The sequence below is a fragment of the Poeciliopsis prolifica genome, unplaced genomic scaffold (assembly GCF_027474105.1).
Source record: "Poeciliopsis prolifica strain line A6 unplaced genomic scaffold, Auburn_PproV2 SCAFFOLD108, whole genome shotgun sequence".
NCBI lineage: Eukaryota > Metazoa > Chordata > Actinopteri > Cyprinodontiformes > Poeciliidae > Poeciliopsis > Poeciliopsis prolifica.
The window spans coordinates 397,501-419,133 of NW_026562483.1; the positions used below are offsets into that span (position 1 = coordinate 397,501).

At 40.3% G+C, this 21,633-nt stretch overlaps 1 pseudogene; it reads left to right on the plus strand.

Annotated features, from left to right (window-relative positions):
* The window catches only part of LOC129354339 (slit homolog 3 protein-like), a 184,987-nt pseudogene that overhangs the window by 13,908 nt on the left and 149,446 nt on the right, over positions 1-21,633 (plus strand).

A 21,633-nucleotide genomic window follows, 5' to 3' on the forward strand; every position in this document is an offset into this window, starting at 1 on the left:
GAAGACCAGGAGCCATTTCTGCTGCTAGCGCTAGGCTAGCATGTTAGCTTTGGTTGCATTTACCCAGAATGCCCTGCACTGTAGTCCACTTCCTGGTTTTGGAGCGCTCTGTGGTCCGCTTGGCGTTCACATTCAAACCAAACCAGACTGAGGTTTGGAGGACCAGAGGTCAGAGGTCATGTAGCATTCACACCTCACCAACTGGACGGGACTTTATAAACAAGCGGACTGGAGTCGGGTCGGGACACGGTGGTGCACGGCAGTGTTGTGTGACCGCGTTGATTGTCATGAATTCTTCCCCTTTTACTCTGACGCCCTGTAATATAGTAAAGTGCCACTAACTGCCTCCATCAAACTGAAGTTTCTGACCTTCACCGATCTGATTGAGTTTCTCCTGTTGTGCAAATCCTCAGAGACCTGCAGCTGGGCCTGGTTCTGGTTCTGACCTGAATCAAAGCAATAATTAAAAGTGTAGTCTTGATATTTTTGGCTGTGAGAAGACGTGAAAGCTGCGCTGCTGTCACGTTCAGCAGCAGTAAACATGAGGCTGGTTGATCGGAAAGCTTTTTATTATTCGGCTGTTTAAACCAGAACCAGATGCCCATCTGGCTGCGAAACCGATTCACGTCTGATCATCGAGTTTCTCACAGAAACAGCGTCATGTGTGTTTGGAAATCAGGGTGATGAAAGCGGCGCGAGCGAAGCGTGACGCTGCTGATTTATCGCCACGTTTGAGAGGAAAACACGCCAGGAATTTCGAGACAGGAGTCGGACCGCTGGTTGGCTTAGCATGGGAATCAGGAGGCACCCGGGCCATTCCGGGACCTCCTGCTGGGCCGGGAGCCGGTCCGGTTCTGGTCAGGCCGGGCCGGATTGGGCCAGGCTGGGTCCCAGTCTCAGCTTGGCTTGTGTTAGAGCTCACATTTTGAAACCTAATATGGCCCTCAATCAGATTCCTAAATGTTATGAAAAGCATGTTGTGTGTGTGTGTGTATCTGTGAACCTGGTTTTTATGTCTTTGTGGAGACCCATTGTTTGGTTTTATTGATGGGTTGCGGGGACCACTGCTTCTTGTGGGGACAAATACTGGTCCATGAGGGGAAATGCTGTTTTTTGGTGAGGGTTTAGGTTTAGGCTGTAGAAAATGAATGGAAGTCAATAGAAGCCTCCTCAAGACACGAAAACACGACTGTGTGTGTGTTCTGGTTTCCTCTCAATAAACATCAGACTCTTTTACAGAGAGCCAGTGTGTACACACACACTCACAGGGTGTCGGTTCATGTTGCGGTGTGTCCGTTGCGCCAATGGCGTCCAGGAAACGTGACAAGCTTTTAATCTGTTGATGGAAGGAGAAGATGACTGTTTCCCTCGTTCACGTCTCCGGGTTTTTGGAAGTTTTGCCCAAAATGTTGTTGCCATCAGAGCAGTTGGAGTGTTTGTGTGCTTTGGCGTCACTCTGTTTGTGTTAGCATGTTAGCGTGCTTCTGTGCATGTGTGTGGGCTGGAACTTTGTGCCGGCCGTTCTCACGCTCATTCCGCTACTGCATTTAGAGAGATGCAGAAAAACACCAGAACATAACCAGGCTGATCAGAACCGGACAGGTACCAGAACAGAATCAGCCCGGGGTTTTATGGACATGCTGAAAAATTAATGCCATAAACGTCACTAATGTTCAAATACTCAAGTGTTTATGGGCCCGATGGTGAAGTTAGAAAGTCAGTTGGTTATTTAGTCATAAGAGAGAAAAATGAGGTACATTCAATTATAAATATCATTAATCTAGCATGAATGTCACAGTTTCAAACTAAATATGTAGTTAAGTCAGAGCTAGCTCACTAAATATTTAGTTTAAAGCAAAATTTAGTTTAATAACTAAAAAATGTGCTTTTGTGCAGCAAGTTTTTTTCTGCCACTATCATTTTAGAAGCATTTGTAGATGTTGCACTTTGTATTGCCTTGTTGCTTAAAATCTGCTGTGTAAATAAAATTACCTTTACCTTCACCAAGAGGTCATGAAAGGTCAATCAGTCCCCACATCCTTCTTCAAATCTTGTTAAAGTTTGATTTGAAGATTTTTGTGCTGCACAAATTTTGTTTGTGCTGCTATGGGTTTGAAGATATTTATGAAAATTTAAAGGCAAAAAGGTCGACCAACTCTCCCACATTACCCAAATCTAACGTTACATTATGTTTGTGCAGCAATCACATTTTTGATTTCATCCTGCTCTATCAGTCTACACCGATAAAAACTTACCTTTGTCTCAAAGATAAAGGGAAGTTTAAGGTTTAAAATTTCACTGTTTTAAACAGACACTGAATTTTCCACCTTTACTTCCTGCATACTTGCACTATACTAAACTGTTTCTTCACATTTAGGTTTCAGTTAAACACATTTCAGAGAAAATGAGAAACATGGATTAAGTTTTAAAACTTAATCCATGTTAAGCAAACACCTGCTTTGCTTCATGTGAGATATATAACCTTCCTGTTTCTCTCTGCAGGGATTTAAACAGAAACAACATCACCAGAATTACGAAAGTGGACTTTTCTGGACTGAAGAACCTCAGGATTCTGTAAGTTTGGTTCTTTTTTCTCAGTAACTAAAAATAGAACATTTTTAGTAACTATTTTTCCTGGGAAATGTGATGGCAGATCTGATGTTTTCCACAAATAAACCTTTGTGATGGATCTATTAAAGAACAATTAAAGAACTTCAAAGGTGCTTAAAGTTCAGTTTGATCTCTAAAAGCTAAATAATCTGGGCAACAATCTAATAATGGGAATAGATTCTTTGAGTGGCTTTGAAGCCAAAGGGAAACGTTGACCTGCAGGAAACAATTATCCCTATTTTATTTTTCAGTCTAAAAGCTTCTCCATTTGGAAGCCATCTTTCATCTTCCTGCTTTAAATCAAACCATTCTTCAGGCAGAAATACGTTTAATAACATTCACATTATATCTTTTGCTGCCAGTTTAATATCCTGAAGCTTCCAGAAATTCAGCTCTGAATAAATCTCCCATAAAAAAAAATATATCCATTCTGCACATTTTCTCTTATTAATTTGTTCTCTTGGGATTTTAAGAAACACAAATTTTACCTGATCCCCTCCATGGTGAAACACAGTGGTGGTAGTATCACGAGCTGGTTTTCCATCCAACCTGCCTGAGTGCAACGAACCCAGAAGATCTGCAACCAGACAACAGGCTGGATTTAAATGCACACCACAGCATTCAGATTTGATTAGGAAAAAACAAAGAAATCATAAAACAAATTCTTTCACAAAAGCTGCTGCATTTCCCTTACAAATGGATGCAAAACTTTTACAACTTTTACATGATTAAAACAGCAGAATGTTGCAATTGTTCTGTTTCCATTAATATAAATTAAATTAAATCTAATGAATAAACATGTTCATTCAAGGTAATCATGTAGGTAATGGCTGTAAACGAGATATTTATAATCATCTGAAGTAAAAAAAATTTCATTACAGTTTTTTCTAAGTACACAAATGTAGATACGACTGAGAAACCAGTTGAAAACCTGAGTTTTTCTAATGTTGTGTTTCCATTAAAGCCACTTTATGTAACTTTTATAAAAATATTTTTTATGCATATTTAAGCTATCTCTATTTTATGATAATGTGATGTGAAGCAGATAATCTCGTTCTCCTCACTAAGCTGCTGAAATCTGAAGAAATGCACCAAAAACAACCAATTAGAGCCAGGAGGCGGGTCTTAGCGCTTTCAATCATCCTCATGTACTCACTGCTAAATGTGCTAACAACTTACCATTACAGGCAAATCGTTTCTCTACCTGCATCAGTGTTTATAACTGGTTGAGCATGATTGACAGCGCTAAGACCCACCGCCTGCCTCTGATTGGTAGCTTCTGCTTAGCACAGACAGAGCTTTATTTTATTTTTCTTATAATATAATGAAATGTGTAAAAAAAATACTTTTTTAAATAAAAGTTATATTCTGCAGCTTTAGATTTATTTTTGTAATTCCAATTTTTGGATTTTATCCTCAGTGGAATCTGGTTTCACTCGGGTTCAGGAGGTGTGAATATTCTGCTTCATGTTTTTATGCCTTCTTGCAACCTGTACTTCCATGCCTCCATGCTGCAGTAATTAAGGCACTGCTATATTTACCTAACAGGCCTCTGCGAGCCTAAAAACCCCAAAAGATCCACGTCTTAACAAGGCTTCCAGGTCCGGAGATGATGCACGTGTCCTGCAAACTTTTACAAGCTGAGCTAACCTAGCGTAGCAGCAAATAGCATCAGGATGATTTACAACTTTTACACATCTGTTGGCAGTGAAAGGTCACAGGAACAAAGAGTTTAATATCCAGATTTACAGCAGCTTAAGAAAGTATTCACACTCAATGAACTTTTCCATATTTTGTCACATTATAACAACAAATATAGAATACTAAATAAATTAATGTGAAAGATAAAGTGGTTTCCATGGTGATGTAAAAGATACAGGACCGTGATCTGTGAACTAATGCTCTGCTTGAAAATGTCTGTATTCATCGGTTTCCTGTTTTAACTGAGGCACAGTGAAATAACGTGGCTGCTGATTGGTTCTTCATTTTATTTCCTGATCATTGAAACATTTGAACTCAGCAGAACGAGACGCTTATCTGCTGCCCTAATTCACTTCACAGGCTCTCACTATTTCAGCGCAAACGCCTAAAATGTGTGTGTGTGTGAGTTTGTAATACTTTGTGGGGACCCGTTCCTGACTCATACTACATTATGGGGACCCACCGCTGCTTGTGGGACCGAAACCTGGTCCCCACAAGGGGAAAGGTTGTTTTTGGATCAGGGTCAGATTTAGGACTTAGGTGTGAATTGAGTTTTGGTTAGGGTTGGGGTTAGGTGTAGGCTGTTAAGTCAATGGAAAGTCCCCGCAAAGATAGCCATGCAAACATGCATGTGTGTGTGTGTGTGTGTGTGTGTGTGTTTGCAAACATGCATGTGTGTGTGTGTGTGGTGTGTGCGTGTGTGTGTGTGTGTGTGTGTGTGTGTGTGTGTGCATGCGTGTGTGTGTGTAAGGGCTTTAATAACTATAATCACTGCTGGCTGCATGCGTTCAGTTTTAACCAGAGCGGCAGATAAAAATACACAGAGGAGAGAGACAAGTTCCTCCAAAACGACTATTTCACTTCATTTGATTTTTTTATGTAAAACACAATAAACAGTGTGTGATTTTATTGTGTTGGTGTGGAGAGAGAGGGGCAATCGAGGGGAGTGTGTGTGGGTGTGTGTTTGTGAGAGGCTAGCGGTGTGTTTCTTGTGGTCAGAAATGAACTGCTGCAACGTTCGCCTCCAATCTGGGAGGAGTTATCCTGGGAAAAACGAGGAACCAAAAATATTCACACCAAGTGAAGATTCAGAGCTAACGATCATTCAGCCAAACAAAAACCGTTCAACAGATAAAAACAAAATCAAGGAGCTTCATCCACCTGTTCTTATTCATATCGTCATCACATAATAACGATTATTCTGGCTGTTAGAAAATAGAAATGACTCAGAAAATAAAATCCAAGGGAAATTAAATTCTTTTATTTGATGTCTGTAAACTTCTGGTTTCAACAGTAATTATTCTAATTATTCAAAACACCAAGTCTAATTCAATTTGCATTAATAACCATTAATATTGAGCTTAGACAGGTACAACAGGCAAAAGGGTGCAGGTAGGATAATAAAGTTCAAGCTAGTGGCTTGTTCGTCTTTTCAGCTATGTTAAAGAGGAAACAATCTAACTCAATCAATTTATTGTGTAATAAATTGATTTATTGATCATTGAGACACGAACAAAAACTGAGCACCAAACTCTGCCAGGAATCGTGTGACAGTGAAACCCAGAGATAAAGACTCGGACTTGGGTTTCATGACAAAACTTTGATCTTTAACCTGAGATGAAATTAGGTACGTTTGTTTTGTTATCCTGGACATCGGTGGGTGGTTTTTAACGTGCCAGCATTAAATCTGAATAAAAATATTTGTGTTGTGAAGTCAGCAACTTTACAAAATAAAAGCATTCTTACTTAATCAGTCACGACTCAGACTGAGAGGAAAACTTCATCTAGTTTTCTATGCTGTGAATAAATGAATTATTTTAGCTTAAAGACGGTGACAGATAAATGAAATTGATTTGGTGTTTCTGCTCCTCCTCTCATTAATATAAATTAAAAAGAATTTTTCTTGTTTGTTGCTTTCTGGGAATCTCCAGCCCCGTCACGTAGTTGCTGCATTAAAAGGATCCAGCAGTTTCCCATCTGGCTGCAGCTGCTGCTAACGCTACGGTTAGCATAGCATCTCTAGCAGTCTCAAAATCCCAAATTTCTTCCAGACTTGATTCAAAAATCCCAAACAATTTAATAAAAACCGGTGTTTGATCGTGAAAAGCTGGACGGTTGATGTAGTTTCACACACAACGCTGCGCTTTGGTTTCTCTTTTAAAACCAGAACCAGTGGCACATCGGGAATTTAAAAAAAAAGTGACCTCCAACAAATCTAACAACTTTAAACAAGAAAAAATGAAGTGTCTGTTAATAAATCCAGCTACTTTTTTCCGTCATTAGAGACTTTCTAGCGTTATGCCTGAGCGTTGAGTTGTACGCCCACCACAGTTACCAATAGGAAAACTCAACTGCAGTAGCCACAGTTGAACCACAGAGGGCAGAAGTGAGACAATTTCAGCCCAAATATTGCAGAATTGAACAAATTTACACAAAAATACCCCAACTTGCAACAACATAACGATGGAACCATTAAAGACCAACTTAAACATTTAAAGTGCGAAATCAAGTTAATTTACCCCCGACGGATTGACAGAACTTCTGACCCATTTCAGTTCCTCTGTTTCCTCGTTTTTATCTCCTAAAACATTTCAATTCTGCTCTTTCCTCGTTTTTAGTTCTTATAGGACAGAAATCCTCACCCTGCCGTCGCTGAGACGTTCTTTCTGCTCGGTCGGCTCCATCTGGAAAACCTTAGCGGCGCGTCCCACACAGAGCCGGGACAGGAACGCTGGAGATGTTGGTCTGCAGGAACCACATGAAAGCCCTGAGACAAATGGGGGAAATTTGCTCTAAAGAATTGGATGTTAATTATTTGTTTTGGCTGACTAGATTAAAACATTTGTTATGCACAGAGTGTTGGTGGCAGATCTGTTCGCTCCGCTGACTCTCTGTTTACTCAGCCGGTGAAGTGTCTCTGCTGCAGCCAGACGGGACATTTCTCTGCTGAGTGCAATGTGAAAACTAACGGTTCCTTCTCCGGGGGTATGAATACTAATGGTGTCTGTGCCGTTTTGTCTGCTGCAGCCACCTGGAGGACAACCAGATCAGCGTCTTGGAGAGAGGAGCCTTCCAGGACCTCAGGCTGCTGGAGAGGCTGTAAGTTTTCACACCCTGAACTCTTTCTTTTGTTGCTGGATTTTACTGACACCCTGAAATAAAGAGGACCTGGCAGGACTGTTCTGGAACGGAAAAACCCAGAAGACGCAGCGCCACCATTACTGACTCACAATGAGATGAATAGAAATGCATTCCACACTTTTTATATGTTAAAACATTTTGATAATCAACAATCTGTTTTGTTTCATGCTGCCATCACGATGTTGTTTGAGTTAATGTCACATAAAGGTCGGATTAAAACAGAGAAACGTTTTTTGATGCATTCTCACCAAATGCATTTTGCGCATCAGCTGCGCCTCAGCAATCTAGCGTGGCGCAATTTGAAGAGTGTGGAGTGTTGTGAGTACTTGATGCATCCAGCATGTCTGAGAAATATGCCGGCAACGGAAAACAGCGGCGTCTGGGCGCCCGCGCAGCGCCTCCACTCAGACTCTGAAAGTAAACCAGAAACACGTTTAGTGTAGAGCAACATGTCAGGCATCTGCATTCAAAGTGCACAGGCTTCAACCTCCAAGCATCAGACGCGTTTTTGATGCTCGTAACAAGTTTGGTGTGAACGCAGCATTTGTAACGATTAGGACTGCTGGGGAAAAAATCATTCCAAATTTAAACTCAACATTTCAACGGTTTTTTTCTCAGAATTTTGTTTCTCAATTTCCAAAGTTTTTTTTTTTTTCAGAATTCTATTGATCTCAGAAGATTACATTATTTTATTTTTTTCCCAGTGGCTCTCATCCTTCACTGTAGTTAAGTGACACGACAGGAAAAAAGTTTAGGTGATTTGAAAAGTTCTGCAGGGCTCCGTATTCGGTTTCCTGCTCAGCGATTTGCTCTTGGATTTGTTGACATAGCAGATTCAGAGTCACACACACACACAAACACACACACACACAACACACACACACACACACAAACACACACACACAAACACACACACACACAAACACACACACACACACACAGACACACACACACACACACACACACACAGACACACACACACACACACACACACACAGACACACAGACACACACACACAACACACACACACACACACACACACACAACACACACACACACACACACAGACACACACACACACACACACACCTGCTGGATGAGGCTGAATCCACGTTTATCACTGTAAAAACTAAACAGTCACATATTTCAGATAGCTTAGTCTGTAGATGTTTTGGTTTTATTTGTAAATGGAGATCAGCTGCTGATCTGAAGATGAGGAGAAATATTTTATACTTTTGGGTCAAAACTACAACAATCAAAGTTTTTCTGGTTTTAATGTTTAATTGCGCTCAGCTAAGTCTGAATTTAAGAACTGTAAAAAGATGGAGGTTGATATAAACCTCATAAAGATGCTGAAAAGATGGTTTAACTTGAAAGTCAGCAAGAATATTATTTTATTTTTAGGGTTCACCAAGTTGATTTAACAGCAATAGACACATTATTTGTTTTTTAGTGTTGATCGCTCTTTAGTTTTGAGTTGAGTTATAACTTTACTGTAATTTAAACCAAATAATTATCTCATAAAAACTGTTTCATCAGCTAAACAACATTTCTGCATTATTTTCATTCACATTGTCAAGTTCAAATAATTACTGGATTTGAGTTCAGCAAGATATAGGAGCTGCTTTTACATCAATAATTCCTTAGTGTTGATTTGACAGATGTACCAGTTCCTCCAGAAGATTAGTTTACTTACAATGAGACATTTTTCATGATAAAAGTGAAATAATATGAGACTTTTTTCACAGAGAACTTGCTAAGCCTGGCGGTCAGTTCGCCAGCGGCTGCCATGTTTTTGAGTTAAACATATTTAAATGTCAGAGGAAATTTCAAAATATGACTTAGCAGTTATGTGTTATTGGCAATATATTATTAACAAAATAATATATTAATATATTATTAATATATTATTAACCTAAACACCAACTTTAAAAAGGCAAACATAAAAAATACTTTTGAAAGAAATTTGTAAGCCTGGTGGGGAGCAAGTAAAGTCTGGTGGCTGCCAGGCTTATGATATACACTGGAGGAAATCCTGAATCTGCTAGAACTTTTTCATCAACATTACGAAACTGTTTACTTAAAACTTGCTCCTACATCATCCTGAAAAGTTACCTGTAAGTTAGATTTGTCATATTTTAAATGTTGTAAGGTATTTGCAGTAGAAACTGGACAGAAATGTTTGTTAATATTTTGTTTTTTTAAATTTCATGCGGAGTAACTTCTCCCACCAGGTTATCCAGTCAGAAACAGTGAATAAGTCTTTGTTGTTGTCTCTGTTTGGATCGCAGTGAAAGTCCAGGATGATTTTTCTCTCTGTCTCGGAGGTCAGAGGTCTGTGTCTGTGCCTTCTCCGACACTAACTCAACGCCACGACCCTGTGACCTCGTGACCTCGCCCTGCGTCTCTTTTTCCCATCCACGCCTCATTTCTAAGCCGGGCTGATAATGCGCTCACTCCCTTTGCTCGCATTGTCCTCGTTTATCTTCTGCTCACATGGGAACCTGGAGAAGACGCATCTCTAACATCTGACATGTTTTATGCTGCAAGAGCCGCAGCTCTCGGATAAAACACTTAAAAACTTAATTTGTGGCTAAATTTACTGATTAGAAACTCTTCAGTTCTTCTCTCTGCTGTTTCTCCTGAATCACTTTAACTGTGAGGAAACTGCCAAAAATGTTTTAAATTTAAACTTTTCGCTCTGGGATAGATTTTATAAATGTGATTTTTGTTTTTCTGTTTTTAGTAAATTCACTAAACATTTGAAACATTTCTCCAGATTGTAGTAGTGAAGTATTTGTGAAACGTTTTGAGGAATACCATTTGGAAAAAGGCTGAAACTTACACTCTATATATACAGTTTCATTTGATACATGATAAATAGTTTCTGTCACTTCAACATAATATCTAGATTAATTACACCCAGATTGGTTTACAAGCCTTTGTTTCTGTTAAACATAATGATTTCCTCATTCCAGCTGAAGAAAATATGACATTTAATATCAGATCAATAAAAACTAAACAGATTGTTGCCTTTCTATGCATTTCTCCATGATTCTCATCTCCCTTTATTTCTCTATCTGGGATTTCTGTCATTGAGCTAAATTTCAACCAAATTAATCGGTGAACAGGCGGAGAAGTTGTGATTTTCTGCTGTTTTAGCGTTTAAAACTACAGAGTTTGCCTGTGGTTTTAAAAACTAGCGCTCAGTCTGCGTCTGCCACGCCTCCAAATATTTACCAATTAAAGTTGGAACAAGTTGAATGCTAAAAATATTTTACTGCTGGGAAAGACATTGTTTGGCTTATCACGTCTGTTATCACAGTCGAGGATGGTTGTTGACAGCACCTGCTTTTTCCGGTTAGCTTTGTAGCGCAGCTTCTTCTTCAGTAGAGCTAGCTAGGTTAAATGTTAGCGACTGGGTAAAATTCAATCCAATGTTCTCTCAACTCCTGGATGGAGTAAAGTATAGAATATACCCAATGGAAACATTTTTAATTCAAGGATGTGAGTTTAAATCCAGTGCTTCGAAACCAGACAAAACTTTGTCAATGTTCTGCTAATGTCGAAATACACATTTTTGTAGTTGCTGTTTCTAATAAATAAGAAAATAAATTAAAGTCATATTAATAAGTTTATTCAAGCAATAAGTTATTAAAACATAAGTTGCACCCATCATCCTCCTACCATTTCCTGGCATCTTCTTTGTTGTTTCTGCCAGTAGTAACTTCCTGTTGTGGGTCACATGACTCATGTGACTCCATAAAACTTCTCTATTGCTGCTTTGCTAACTGCACTAATTTTTGAAAACCACCTCAAAAAGCTTTTTATTTAAAAAGATGTTTTTCTTTAATTAAGCTAATTAATTTCAAGGATTGCAGTTTTTGGGGTTTTAAGCTGACCGTGCTGACCAGGCAGGATTTCCCAAAAGCTGAGTGTTCATGGTGCATTCAGGTGCATGAGGTAATAACAACTCCTCAGCAATTCAGCTGTTGTTTGTCCTCCATCTTTACTGTCTTACTTTTCTCTGTTTTACCAAATCAGAGTGAACCAAAACAAACCAAACATGAATTATTAGTATTCTTATTTTACTTCATACATAGATTTTTAAAAATAAATTTCTCATCTCAGGCAGCTGATGTAATCTTGTGGTTGTTCTTATTTTCCCTGAGTTGAATTGGTGTATTTTGGAGCCGTGTGTGTTAAACCTTTCTGCATTTTATCAGTGAAATGCGTAACATAAACTCACATCGCTCACATTCTTATCCTGTCAGGCATTAATAACGTCAGGAAGTTTTTCATCCCCTCAACTTTCTTTGGTTTTCATCCAGCTTTTCCCAAAACAAACCAACAGAATGTTTATTCTCAGTCTTATCTGAGGAGGAAGGTGACGATGAGGAGTTTTAAAGCGCTGATTACCTGCAGGTGGCGCTGTGATCTGATTGGTGTGTCCAGGTGTGGTCCACCTGAATCTGGTCCTAACCTCCATGTTGTTTCTGTCCCTCTAGACGCCTGAACAGAAACAAGCTGCAGTTCCTCCCAGAGCTGCTCTTCCAGTCCAACCCCAAATTGGGCCGAGTGTGAGTCCTCTTTATGGTTCCCCTCTTTATGGTTCCCCTCTTTATGGTTCCCCCTCTTTATGGTTCCCCTCTTTATGGTTCCCCCTCTTTATGGTTCCCCCTCTTTATGGTTCCCCTCTTTATGGTTCCCCTCTTTATGGTCCCCCTCTTTATGGTTCCCCTCTTTATGGTTCCCCCTCTTTATCGTTCCCCCTCTTTATGGTTCCCCTCTTTATGGTCCCCCTCTTTATGGTTCCCCTCTTTATGGTTCCCCCTCTTTATCGTTCCCCCTCTTTATGGTTCCCCTCTTTATGGTCCCCCTCTTTATGGTTCCCCTCTTTATGGTTCCCCTCTTTATGGTTCCCCTCTTTATGGTTCCCCCTCTTTATGGTTCACCTCTTTATGGTTCCCCTGTTTATGGTTCCCCTCTTTATGGTTCCCCTCTTTATGGTTCCCCCTCTTTATGTTTCTCCCTCTTTATGTTCCCCCTCCTTATGGTTCCCCTGTTTATGGTTCCCCTGTTTATGGTTTGTGTGAACAAACATGGCCGCCGCGCCGCGCTCCTCTGGCCTGAATGATTCTGTCTGGGAATCTGGAATTTTTCCAGAGAGGTCAAAGTGACGCAGCAAAGCCTCCCACTTCTTCTTCTTCTTCTTCTCTTTTGTTTCTCTCTCTCTCATCTCTTTCTTCATCCCCTGGTTTCTCCTCTGTCAGCTCAGGCTGAAGAACCTATTTACTGGTTTTACTGGTTTCGCAATCTGGATCTCTGTGGTTGTTTTTGTAGTTATTCCTGTGTGTGTGTGTGTGTGTGTGTGTGTGTGTGTGTAGGTGTGTGTGTGTGTTTGTGCAGGTGTGTGTGTGTGTGTGTGTGTGTGTGTGTGTGTGTGTGTGTGTGTGTTGATGCTGCTGACAGTTTTAAGAATTATTCACAGGTATTTATTTATTTGTTTTGTTCATTTTTTAGTATTTTGTTTTTTTAATTGACTAACTGATACATTTATTTTTATTATGCTTTTGATTTTGTATCCGTTAATTAAGTTTTCTTTTTTATGTAGTTTTTTTTAAGTTACTTATTTGTTTTTTATAGTTATTTTTTTCATCAAAATTGATTTTGTTTATTTATTCAGTGATTATTTTTATTCATAGAGAAATAGGAACTCATAATTCTGAAGAGTAAATATTTTCAACTTTTCAACAGTAACCGGTTTCTGATTTTAGAGATTATGTCATCGATGACATCACACTTTCACTTACAAACATGCTGGTTTCTTAATAAAATCAACCTAAAGTAAAACTTCTCTGACCTTTTTTCACTCATTATGTTTGAATTAATTAAATATAATTTTGCAGCTATAAAGTAGGTTTACTGTTAGTATTTACTGGAATAAATTAGAATAATTATGCTGCCGGTGTGTTTAGGTTGGTTTATTAATCTCTGAGATTATGAGCTTAATCTGTGGGATGGGTGAAGATGTCTCTGAAGCCTCCAGCTGGTTGAACCCAGTGAACCTGGACCCGCCGGTGTCTCTGCAGCGCCCCCTGCGTGCGGCGCGGTGCTCTGCAGAAACAATGCTGCTGCGTTGTTCTTCCATAAAACCTGAAACTGCTCTCTGTCGTTCGGATTTTCCTCCTTTTTAGCTCGGATCTCCACGGACGGTTCAGGAGAACGGAAAGCGATGAATGCGATCCAAACTTAACATCATAAATCTCATGTTCTTTACATCCCGACGTTCCCATCAGCAGAATTTAAATTACACTCTGGACTTTCTTCTCCATCACTTTTACTGATTTTCTCTCCTAAAACTCGACAGTTTTTCCTCTTTTGCTCAGGAAGAGGTGATTATAGGTGTAAAACAGAAACTTTGTGTGAAGCTGAAGGTAGAGAAGGACGTGAAACAGGGATGGGGCTGCTGCTGGCTTTCTGCTTTGGATTTGCAGCCTTCCTCCCTGTCAGCCTCGGTTAGATATTAAATGATGGTAGTGTGATAGGAATTACCTCTTAACCCTCCTATTACAGCCGTGTGGTCTGAGGTTTGGAGAGGAAAGGAGCTGGAGCGCCGACCAGGGAAAGAAAAGCAGGAGGAGGGGCCGCCATGTTTCTGGCTGCCTTACCCCTTTATGAACTTTCATTTTTCTGCTTGGACAAAGCAACACATGAAGCATGAAGACATGAAAACTTCCCACTTTAATGGAAAAACATGACTTCAGGATGGAACCTGGAGTTCTTCCAGGTTCTAGCTAAAGAACCCAGAACCAGGAACCACTGCAGTGTGTGGTTGCTTCCCCTCAGAGAGCGCCGTCTCTTTAAGAGTCCTCAAGCCTGAGTTACACCAGCACTTTTAAGAGGTTCCTTAATCCAACTCCAGTCCGATTCCCTAGCGAGTCCTTTCCGGTTGGTCAGGTGTGAATGCTAATTGACCTCTGACCTCTGGTCCTCCAAACCTCAGTCTGGGTTTGGTTGAAGTGAACTTGAGTTCGGTTTGACCGCTCCAAAACCAGGAAGTGGACTAAAGTGCAGGGCATTCTGGGTAAATACACCAAAGCTAACATGTTAGCCTAGCGCTAGCAGCAGAAATGGCTCCTGGTCTTCAGCCAAAGACTAAAGAGAAATCACTAAACTCTGACGCCTCCATCTTGTTTCATCTGGTGAAACAGGAAGTTGCTCTCAGTGTCTTCAGAGGTTTTAGTGTCGTTTCCTGCAGTGGTTGTTGGTGCAGCGCCCCCACAGGCCAGGAGGGGAACAGGCTGGTTGGACGTGGAGCAGATGATGGAGTTCTGGTTCCAGTAGAACCGGGTCGATTGGACCATCAGGAAGGGAAACATCCTTAGACTCTCAGTGAACTTGAACTTTGACTAGGACGTTTCCACTGAGCGCTGCATGAGGCCTGGTGTAAACACAGAGCGTTGTTTGGATATTAACCTTGAATTGGTGCTTCTGGGAGCTTGAGAGACGCTGTCCTCACCACCTGTCTCCAGTCCAACAACGACCTGGACCGGACCTGGATCCGGACCGGACCTGGACCCAGACCCGGACCAGACCTGGACCGGAACCGGACCGGACCTGGACCAATCCCGTCCCGCTGCGTCTCCTCTGTAGCTGCATGTTGGTGCAGGCGGAGCTGCGCTGGGCTGCTGCCAGCTCCTCTCATGGAGCAACTTGGTTCTCCTCGGGTTACGTGTGATTGGTCGGTGAGGGGCCCAGAGGGACGGGAAGCCTGGGGCCGGATCAGACTCTGGACATGAAATACTTTTCTAATTACACCGAAATGATGAATATTCTGTAACATATGCAGTGATTTGGTCCTTATAGCCGCACAAAATGAGATGTTTTAACATAAACAGGTTCTTCTGTGGTGGAGGTGACCTTTTTACCTCGACTATATGTGGAGGAAAAATGACTAATCTAATCTGCTCTGCTGCAAAAAGATTAAACTTTCCCCTTATAAAGACTAAAACAAGCAATCTGCAGAAGCGTTGATCGTCTGACCCTGAAACTTTTATCAGGTTGGATGGAAAAGATCAAATGTTGTCAAACTCGTTTCCATTTTGGGTGAATGAATTAAAGGGCCCTTAATTAATCGGATAGAAAACTTTGATCTGTAAAAGTAATGTGAAATAAATAATTCTATTCCAATTACTAATTGGATAACAAAAGGGTGATGAATATTGCTCTTCTATTCTTAACCAGATGAGCGATTTGATTCCTTTAACGATTCTTTGCTGTGAACTGCGGGTCTCGAGTTTCACAGTGAGAGCTGTTTGTTTTTCGAGATATATTCTCAGCTCGCACATCAACAGCTATTGTGTTTTTATTTAATTTAAAACGATTTAATAGCCGATTAAATGCAATAGATAAAATACATAGTTGATAGAAATAAGTGGATAATTTTTATATTTAATGGCGCAGAAGAGGATTTCTGTGTCTGCCAAAACAACTCAAGTTTTTTTTTCTTTTATTATCCTTCTGTTATTTTAGGGCTAAATTACAAATAGCCCTAAAATGTTATTGATGCAAACAGAACTTGGAGTAAATAAACAGCTGCACACTTTCACAATCTGTAAATGTCAAAACACTCCCAAGTTTTGTTTATGGTTAAAAAAATCTTTTGGCTAAATTTACATGTTGGCCAAATTATTTTGAAATTGTTTCCAAAATTGATAATTTGGAAAATGTTTGTTTTCTTTTAATAAATCTGGAGGTCTTTTTATTTCTGGATCTTTAATGACAAAAAACAAAGTGTTACCAAGTCTGGAGCCAGTACCTTTAAAAAAGGCAAATCATTTCACTCACAGCAAGATGTTTCTCCTGTAAGGAAAACAATCTGCCAGCGGAGATGTCGGTTCTTCACCAATATTATAAAAGCTCCTGAATAGTTACGTGGAAGATAGTTTTGCCTTATTTTAAGTGAACCAAGATCAAAACTGGACAGAAATACTTGGTAAGATTTTATATTTTGTTTACAGATTTTATTAAAAATCATTCAGCAGGTAAAACTAAAACAGAAAAACCGATTTTTGGATTTTTAATTTGCAGGCTTTTGTGGCCTGTAAACTTTTTTCGGGTAAAAGTTTGAAACGGCCCTCGGATGTTTGCTTCTGCTGTGCGTTTTGATATGTATAAAATATACTTGGTGTTTTTACTATCAAAATAGACTTTGTGTGACTTAAACCCAAAACAACCAGGCAGTTAGAGTTTGCATATGGAGGCTTTTCATTTAGTCCAATAAATTCAAATCTTTTTACAACTGAAAATGTTTGGAACAAATCAAAGGAACCATGTGTTTGCTTTTTATTTAATAATAGATATGATCAGTGACTTTTACTCATAAACAGATTTTGTTGAAGCCAAACTTGCTTTTAATGAATTCATTAAATCTGTTTAAAAATAGTACGTGTTTATAGGGGGAGGTTTGTTTATTGCTAAGAATAGAGGGTTTTTTCAGTTAAACCCAGAATAAATTACAAACTGGATGCTTTTCTCTTAACAAGGCAAATCACAAAAGCCTGTTTAAGTTTCAATCCACGTACTCTTCCTTTTCCTCAAAAATGTGTTTTGTCAAATTAAAATAGCAAAATGTTTAGTTTACTGGCCAAGAGGTTTAAAAAGAATCATTTTAACTTTGAAAAAACTAAAGTGAGTGTAATGTGCATGTTTGCCCCACCTGGCAGAACGTTTGGACGCCCTGAATTAGCTCAATAATCTGTTGTTTGTGTTTAAACCCAACGTTTCCACTGCTAGCTTGCCTCAAGCTAAACCCTGTTACGGTTTGCGCGGGGCTCTGAGCCAGTTGTTTTTTATACGGCAAGAGATTTTTATGTTTGCCCTTAAATAGCTCAGATTCAGCATGTGGTTGTAATTTCTCCTCACAAATAAAGGTGATTTGGACAGCGGCTGCAGCCGCAGAGCTGCTGGTACACAAACCTACTGTGCAACTGTCAGAGTTTTCCTCTGACCCACTTACTCCTGCAGGAAGTGGACATGTCCAGGTCCAACTCGCTTGTCCGTGTGTCCAGGAGCGTCTGCAGACTTACAGGCTCTGATTGAGGCCACATGTTGTAATCTGTGCAGTTGGCTGTGTTTGTGTATGAATCTACTGTCTATATCAAGCTGTTTGCTCATGTGCATTCAGCCCTAAGATGCATATGTCTTATATTTAGTTTGCTTGCAGATGTGTCTCCTGTCCCGGCTGTGCGTGAGCAGCCGGGACATTTGCTGATTTAGGAAGAGACAAACTCGATACTCTGTAGGTCCAAACGCATTTACGCAACATTTGTTTAATCACAATTTAGGTTTACATGAGAACGCTAATCGAAAACAGACTCATCTCCCTGGGAAGCTGCAGAGGAGCGAGAGCTGCGGAGAAAAGAGAGACAGCAGGAGGTGGATGGAGGAGGGAGGAGTGGGACACTAACAGGTAAAGACAGGAAAAGGACGAGAAGAAATGAAGACATAGGAGGAGACGGGAGAGATTAAGAGAGAAAAGCATGAGTTTCATTCTGCCTGAATGAAAGGAAAAAGAAGCTTTTGTTGATTGTTGCCTCGTGTTTTCTCTCCATTCTGACAGAATGAACGAACGATCTGGCTTTTATTTCACATGATTTATTTTCCAACAAGATTTTTTTAACGCTGGCAGTTTGGTTCTGGTTTCCTGCTTTGTTTTTGTGTAAGAGCTAATGTGTTGCTTCAGCAGTGAGAGCACAGCGAAGTAAATAAGAGCCTTTCCTCAGCAGTTCAACCCAGTGATTAGTAATACTTTGGTATTTAGAGATGCACTAAGAAATCGGATGATTAAAAAACCAGTCATGAACGCACCGCTGCGAAGAGCTACCGGGTCATCCTGACACCAACACTCCTCGGTGTGGATGTTGTTACTGAGTGAAGAACAGAGATGGAAGAAGCTACTAGAAAGAAACAGCTTTCTGCTCTTTGGGCTGTGAGAAGGTGACCGAGAGCAAGACTTTGATCAGATAACAGGAAGGTCTTTCTGTCATGAATATGAAAATAAACACAGATTGATGTTTACTGAAGTGTAACATCCAGGTCACAAGATGAGACGGTTCATGATAGTTCTGGAAATGAGAGTTTATCAATAATTTAGGGGAACATAGAAATATTCCTGTTTTATTCACAGGAAAGTTTGATAGATCCGTTTTTTAGAGCATCTGAAAACATTGTACAATTCTTAAAGGCCAATTTTTTCAATTGTTGTACTTATTCTAAGCTGCTCCTAATAGTTGAAATGTGTTTTCATGAATATTTTAAGGCTTTAATTTATATAGTCTTATGTTTTAAGGAATTTATGTTCATTTGAGGATTTTGTGGTTTGAGTTTGATCTTCAGCAGTGAGAGCACAGCGAAAGATCTATTTTGAACTAGAGAGCATCACATACACTCCTACACTGATTAAACACTAATTTGTGATTAGTGTTTAATGCCAGGAGGTCAGTGGGAACGTTTCAGTTGGTCTCCATCTCTCTGGAGGTCCACGGAGCTATCGCCCTTTGTTGGTCACTATTATGGCTACGAACTACATGGGAAGGACTGGTTAATGTCTGCTTACACACACACACACACACACACACACACACACACACACACACACACACACACACACACACACACACACACACACACACACACACACACACACACGCACGCAGACAGGCATCCATGGGACCTGAGAGCTGCACTTATCTGTACGGGACAGCGGTGCATGTGGGGCCTCATCCTTCTTCCACTTCGACTCCTGTGATTAATACTGTTTAAAGGAGGCCTTATTGTTACAAATGAACCAAAACTGTTATTATTTCCCTGATGTAATCAGCATTTTATAAACAGCCACACACATGAATGGCTGTCGCTGTCACAGCAACTGAAATGCTGCAGACGTGGACTTCATGTCCCTCAGAAACAAACCCGTCCTGCCGCCTCGTTTGTGTCGGATCAACACGTTCCCGCAAAGGCTGCTGGGATTTCTGCACAGCAACGGGTTCAAATGTGAGCAAAGAAAGAAGACCTTAGAGTCCTGTAACCTCATCCACTTTATCTTCATAATGTGAACATTTAAATCACTGAACTAGTGGAGTGAAAACCTCACAAAGCATAAGTGAACATCCAGGTTTTAAACATCAAAAAGATCTCTTTAGGATAAACCTTTTTCTGCACATTTTACTGTGGAAAATGTTGTAGCTCAGAAGACTTTCATTCAGCTTCATGCAGTGACCTTTAGAGCCTAACTCATGGTTTGCCTGTTTGTCATTAAGTTACTGTGGCGTAACTTGCTGGCTGGAAGGGGCTAAATGGCTCCGTTTGCTCTGACATCATGAGTCAAGAAAACAAAGCCAACGTCTGACTAAATGAAAACCATCCTGGAGCCGGATCAGCTCGCGCAGAAACACCACTATCACTGCGACTGGCAACTCTCGCTCAGCTTTAACCGTTTAGTGGCAGCAGAGAGGGCCGCAACACGCTGCTAACGGAGAAGTCGACTTCTGATGACCATCAGAACAAAACGACTGCAGCTTTCTGCAATGAAACTATCTGAGTTTCATTGTCAGACCTGCATTTATGAAGTCAGCATGGCTGCAGTTTTTTTATTGCACTCAATTGTGGTTTTTGAATGAATACCAACCTTTTTTTACTCTGTACTCATGATGGAGTCCAGGGGCAGCTGATGAAAAAACTTCTTGTTGGGATTTTCCTTCCTAGTCCAGCATGAGGATTCAAATGAAAAGTAAGAAAATGTCTGCAGTTCCACAATAACATGAAATTTTTCATTCAGCAAAATAACAAGACAGGCAACAAAGCCCATGTCTAAATAAAAACCATCCTGGATCCAGAAGAAACACCGCTATCACAGCGATAGTAAATTAGTTAAATGTTCAGTAACCTGCAAAATATAAAGGATTTAATTATTAACTTGGTGTCAAAAGATAATAGAACTTTATCTCTGAACAAAAATCAGAGAATCAGCTAATAACAGCTGAAATAATCACATCAGTTTAACTCTGTAGTCAGGACTGAACCAGGTTCTGCTGATTAACACCAAGCAAACTGTCTGGATTTATCTGCATAAATCTTCCAGATATGAATGTTCATAGATCTGAGTCAGCAAACACGACTTTAGCGCTCAGACCGGCCAAACATTATCACTAAAACAGCAGCAGAAACTCACAGGCAACATCAGCACCAGCAAAACCAAAAAGAATGTTAGCAACGTTTATCCAGAGCAGCATTAGCATTATGCTAACCAGAGCAGCATTAGCATTATGCTAACCAGAGCAGCATTAGCATTATGCTAACCAGAGCAATGTTAAGAACTGATTATCTGCAAAGAGCAAATATTAGCATCTGATGACCAGAACAAAGTGAAGAGCAGAGCGATGTGGAGGTTAAAGCTTATAAAACATGGCAACCCACAACTTTCTGGGATCTTCTATAGTCTGAGTGCTCGACGCTGATTGGCTGAATGTTGATCGTTTTCCCTTAGCAACCACACAGGATTGGCTGGTTAGTTTCTCCATTGTGTCACTTCCAGAGAAAAACTGACAGGAAATTTAACCCAGAGGATCCCAAAGATTTTCTTCTGGGCCCCGTATGGATCACAATAAACCCCCCAAAACAGAAAATAAAATCAGCTGGGCGCATCGTTCAGCCAGACATGAACCTTTACACATATTTAGTTTTCAAACTCCACTGAAGTTTATTTCACACTTCAGGTTGCAAGAAAACTACAAACCATCTTTACAGTGAATCATTTTGTGTAAGTGTTTTTTTTGTTTTGTTTTTTCATCCATGCCGCTTCCTGCAGCCCCCTGCAATGGCACTGTGAGGTTCCCACTGATTTCATGAGAGGATGTTGTATCAATAATTCAGATTAGATTTTACACACTGTTTAGGCTTTGAACATATATTTTTTAATAATGTTAGAGATCATTTTCAGGTTGTTTTTCCCTCTGCATCATGGTGGCCGGATTGCGGCTCTCACCTGCAGCCTTGTGGCTAAGCTCCGCCCCCTGGAGGCTTTTCTGCTCACATTTCGACCCAGAACCATTTATCCTGCTCCGACATCCCCAGAGGAGCCGGTTCTGGTTCCTCAGAACGGCCAATCCAGTCGACGC